The sequence below is a fragment of the Myotis brandtii genome, unplaced genomic scaffold (genome assembly GCF_000412655.1).
Source record: "Myotis brandtii unplaced genomic scaffold, ASM41265v1 scaffold826, whole genome shotgun sequence".
NCBI classification, from domain to species: Eukaryota; Metazoa; Chordata; class Mammalia; order Chiroptera; family Vespertilionidae; genus Myotis; species Myotis brandtii.
In genome coordinates, this window is record NW_005371354.1 from 1298890 (window position 1) to 1304320 (window position 5431).

The window sequence follows — 5431 nt, forward strand, 5'->3', positions numbered from 1 at the left end:
GCACCGGCAGAGGCGAGCAGTTTAACCGTTTCCCGCCTTGAAAAGCTGCCACTTCCAAATGAAGAAGGCAAAGTTACCAGGCCGTTTTAATAAGCCAGAGACAGCTTAATCAGGGTCACCAGCGAATGAACGAGGACAGGAAAACCCTGCAGCATGCATGCATGCGCCTTTAAAATGATCCGATTAATTCCATTAGCATGGAGAGTACATTTGGAGTTTGGGGAGGATGTTTTAGAGTAATCTCATTTTTATTCAACAGTCCACACCCATCTCACCACCACCCCGCTCAAAAAAAGCTAGTTTAAAACACCACCGTCAACACCACCTTTCTAAATAAAGATCTTCCATATACAAAACAAACGCAGAATCACAGAAGCCTCTCCGCATGTGAAACTGACAAAATTCGCATCGAAATCTTGCTCAAGTTCTGACACTGACTTACATTCCTTATTCTGGTTTTGTCGACATTAAAAGATGCTGGCCCTGCAAAAGTGCCCCCTCCGGATCCAGCGAGCCTCTTCCCTGAGGCTTGCAGAGGGCTCCCAGGTTTCCTGAGCTCACCCTCTGGCAGAAATGATTTCACCTGAATGGTTGTGTTTCTCACATTTTTGAAACCTGGAAGAAAAATGGGATTCGTCTCAGTTCACGCCCGGTCCCCTCTCTGGATGCTGCAGGTCCCTGGGTACCTACATTTTTATTTCTCTCTCAACTTCAGCTCTGATGGAATGTGGTGCACGCTCCTTCCTGGGCCTGGCTCCTTAGCAGTAGGGAAGCCGGAAGCAGCCCAGCCTGCCCAGCTGTGTTAACTCTGCCTTGGGGTCTTGTCCCGGATTTCAGATCCCAGCTCCCTGCACTGACCCATATTCTCCCTGGGGATGGAGAGGCAGCAACCATGGCTTTCCCCCCTCGATTTTCTATCAAATCTAACCAGGAAGCTTTTTTAAATATATAATAACTGTTCAGTAACAGAAAAATATTGTTTTCCAAGAGCCATCTAGCCAACACCAGAGAGACAGAAGCATTGTAACTATAAGGGTCTTAGTGCCATAAAAGTCCTTGCACCTTGAAAGTAGAAACCACCACATTCATGTAAGCAGTGCGTGTGTGTTGGGGAGGACACAGCATTTCACCCACCATCTCCCCCTCTCTCTGATTCCTCTAGATGGGCAGAGACTGAGGTCAGGGCTGCAGGCATGGATGCCAAACTCCAGAGTAGCAAAGAAAGACTGAGCAGGCTGGCTTTTCTCTCCTAACAGTTGACCAGAAAATGCAAAGTTGAGCAACTTTACATTGAAGATCACAATTGCTCTATCATTAGACCCATTTTCCCTACTGTCCTCCGGTGACTTTCTGATATTAAATTTTCAGGGAAACCCATCTGCTGTGTGTCGCTCCCTGGGACCATTTGATATATCACCTAAAAATCAATTGTCAACTTACAGCCACAAGGAAAGACTTTACTACTGGGGTGGGGGGTGGGGGGGGAGCATTTATGGAGAGCAGGAGAAATTTATTTCTATTTTTTAAAGAAAAGGATGATAATTCCCCTATTTTAACATCAGTTCATTCTTGCAAGACCCTATTCCATCACTTTTCTACAATGGGAAATTGTGGAGATAGGAAATTGAATGATTTCACCAAGTTCAGATATTTCATGATAACAGAATGTATGAGATTATGTTTGCTGACTTTCTGTTTGCTGAATTGGGGGTTCTTCCTTCCCGAAAACCCAAGGAGCCACCTCTAATCATCCATCCATTTTAACCACCCCTATTCCTCCCTGCCAAACCCTCTTTGTGAAAGCATCCTTACTGCCTCCTGTGGACACAAAGGCCAGCCATGAGGGAGAGGGACTCCTTGTGTCTTGGAGCCATTTCCCTGCAGGCTTGAGAATGGCAGCCACAATTCCTTTCATGATCAATTCTAATCCTGGCTCTTGCATCTAATTCCCAGGTAGGTACAAATGAGCATTAGTTTTTGCATCTAGGAATGTGGATAATGACAACAACAGGCCTTCCCGAGGGGCCTACATACATGATTAACTCTACAGTAAAATACTTAGAAATCTATTTAAGGTGGAAGATGCTCTATTAATACATTTTGCCAGCGACCGGTTCATTATTATGGCTAAGCAGAAAAATAATTCTTCTCACGGGCTCTTTAAGATGTTCCGTTTATACCAGTCTGCATGCAGTTGATCTCTGGCTGCATGACCATCTCTGGCCCTGGCCCTGGCCCTGGAGGGCTGGGTGCTGAGCTGAGGCATCCCAGCCCTGGCTGAAAGGAGGCCCCGTCCAGCTCAGATGAGGCTCAGGATGAGCAAAGTAAAACCCCTCGCAGCCCCATACCTGCTCTCTGGACCCAGGGACCCAAACTTTCTTCAAAAACGGAAGTTTAGAAAGTGGAGAAAGGCCGGAGATGCCCCCACAATGAACAAGGCAGAACCCATCCCTTCCAAACTCGTTATGGAAGTGGTTTGAAGAGATGAAGATCTGAATCACATGTCAACTCCCTGCCCATCCCCTAATCCCTAAATATAACCAACATTTAGCGGCTTATCTTATATCCTGTCTCTGGCTTCATGAAACTGCTGGATTTGCTTTATTTCCCCAGCATATCCAAGTTAATGAAAAAGGGATGACAGTCAGAGCCATTTCATTATTTGTGCTCTTTATAGAAACAACTTCCTTTCTGCCTCCTGGAAAGCAGACTCCTAAGGAGCACCCACCTCCACCTTCTTCCCCGTCGTCTCCCTGTCCTTCCTCCCTTCCCGCTCACATACACCCATACTGTACACATAAATCAACTTGTCACAGCTTGTCTCTGCGCTGACAGCTGTAATTGCTTCAGGTTATAAAAATATCTACAGGACAATGCCTTTCAAGCACACGCACCGCACACACGCGCACACGTACACACGGAGTAAGCAAAAGAAAACAATCCTATTGCCTTTAATGATCCCATGACCGCAAAGCAGGGGTGAGCAGGCGCTGGCCTGCAGACTGCGAGGGCTGGCAGGCAGCGGGGGAAACAGAGGTTCGGGGAGGGTGCTGGCAGACGGAGAAGCATCTACGCGCTACAGCAGGGTTGGAACAGGAAGGATTCCAGTGAGAGGGAAATCAGCTGCTGTTTTGTTTTACTCGACTACCTACAGCAAGCCTGGGTTAGTTAAAGAGCTGTGGATATGCCACACAGGAGCACTCGCTTAAGAAATGCCAGCTCCTCTCCTTCTCTAAAAAGGCGAAAGGCCCCCCTCTCCTGGTGGAGATTCCAAATTGGAGCGCAGGCAAGAAGAAAGAAGATGATAAATGCAGGGCGGTCAGCGTGGCCTGGCACCAAATAGATATTGGAAGCTGTCATCAGAAAAGGCGGGGCCGATCTGGATAAAGAGAGGCCTTCAGAGGAGTAGGGCAGGGCTGGACCCTGGGAAAACTACTCACCATGCTTCCTCTTGGAGGACTATAGGGTCCAGATAAAATGGTCCAGCTGGGCTGGCCTCTAGCTTGTTAGGGTTTCAACAGGAAGAGCAAAAGCAAGGAAGAAGGCTCCACAGAGAAGAAAGAGGTCACTCAGAGAGAGAATGGAGGAGGAAAGAAATGGCAAAGGTTAGACAACCTATGGACTCCGAAAGCCATAAAACCTCATAAGAGATGTCTAAAGTGCAGAGGCCTGCGGACTGAAGGGTCCCAGGTTCGATTCTGCTCAAGGGTACCTGCCCAGATTGCGGGCTTGATCCCCAGCAGGGGGCGTGCAAGAGGCAGCCAAACAATGATTTCTCACTCATCATTGATGTTTCTATCTCTCTCTCCCTCTCCATTCCTCTCTGAAATCAATACAAATATTTTCTTTTAAAAGGAAAGTTAGAGATACTAAGATGGAAGGCAGTGCCCTCGAGTTGCTTGTAGTATTGTGCTTTGGGGCTTGCGGGTGGTTTTCTTTGTTTAGGGATTCAGGATTGAAGTGACACTGAACTCAAGCCCAGGCTCCCTGTAAACCCTTGAGAACACTCACTGCTGAGAACAAGCTGAGACGGGCCTGCTCTTGGGAACACTTTGTCCCTTTACACTTGTCCTGAGAGCCAGACACTGACCATGGCTGTCCAAGCTTCATGTAGAATGGCTTTAGGAAGGGAAGGGATGCTCTCAAGGATTTATAAATGTAGGGAAGAAATGCATGGACCCAGGAAACAAGTGTTTCTTCACCCTGGATGCCAGCTGGGCTTGGGGTGGTGGGTTGAAGCTGTGGAGGAGGGAGGCTTACCCTGAGGAAGCACCCTTTGTAGCCGGAGAGGCAGGTTTTTAAAGCAGTGAACTGGCCCTAACCGGTTTGGCTCAGTGGATAGAGCATCAGCCTGCGGACTCCAGGGTCCCAGGTTCGATTCCTGTCAAGGGCATGTGCCTTGGTTGCGGGCACATCCCCAGTAGGAGGTGTTCAGGAGGCAGCTGATCGATGTTTCTCTCTCATCAATGTTTCTAACTCTCTATCCCTCTCCCTTCCTCTCTGTAAAAAATCAATAAAATATATTTAAAAAAAAAATAAAAGCAGTGAACTGCCACGCGTCCAAAACAGAAACCATCCCCACACGCCACGATATTTTGAATTTAATTTAAAAAAATCAATTTGCAATGAATCTTATAACAATAAATATATTCCTCACAATTCAGGTGTTCTTGAATATTTTCAGTTGACAATTCTCACGAAAAATGATTTTTAAAGTTGGTCAGGGCTGCCACTTAGGGAAAACATCTTTTTTTAATTCTTCCAAAGAACATTTTACATACACAGTTGAAAAAAAGTATTACTTACACTTAGTTATTATTAAAAAAATTAAAATTGCCTCAGTGTATGATAAAGTTCGAAACACAATACAACACATAACGGAACATTACATGGTTTACAAAAGTATTTGGTTTCTTTTCGCTGTTTTGTACCAATACTAGTAGAAGAACATACCAAACACCATTTCCACGTAGATTTTTTTTTCCAATCGGTGGATATTCCCCCCAAAAATGTCGTTCATATAACCTGGATGGCAAGTGGGTGGCATAATATTTTCTTTTCTCAGGTCGTGCTAATTTATGTGTTTGAAGTAATTGCCTGATTACCTGCAACTGGAAATCACCAAGTGTAATATTGCTTGCTTTTTTTTTTTTTGCAGCTATAGAAGCGCATGGCATGTGGGGAAGGCCCGCCGCTGGCGTCTATAGACGCTTATGGCGTACAAAGGGTTAAGGGGGAATTTTACAAAACAGTGGCGATAATTAGGAAAAACCTTATGAGGAGTACATGGAAGGATGCTTGTAACAGAAGGTTGTCTTGTCATCTGGAAGATCAGAAAAAGTTTCCCTAAGAAAATGACTTTTACCCGGGACATAACAGTGAGAAGGAGAAAAGGGACGGGCAGTGAGGGGGGGGGGGGGTTCTAGGGGAA

At 46.0% G+C, this 5431-nt stretch overlaps 1 protein-coding gene across 5 annotated transcripts in view; it reads right to left on the bottom strand.

Annotated features, from left to right (window-relative positions):
• The window catches only part of NTM (neurotrimin), a 959656-nt gene that overhangs the window by 425738 nt on the left and 528487 nt on the right, over positions 1 to 5431 (bottom strand). The window lies entirely within an intron of this gene.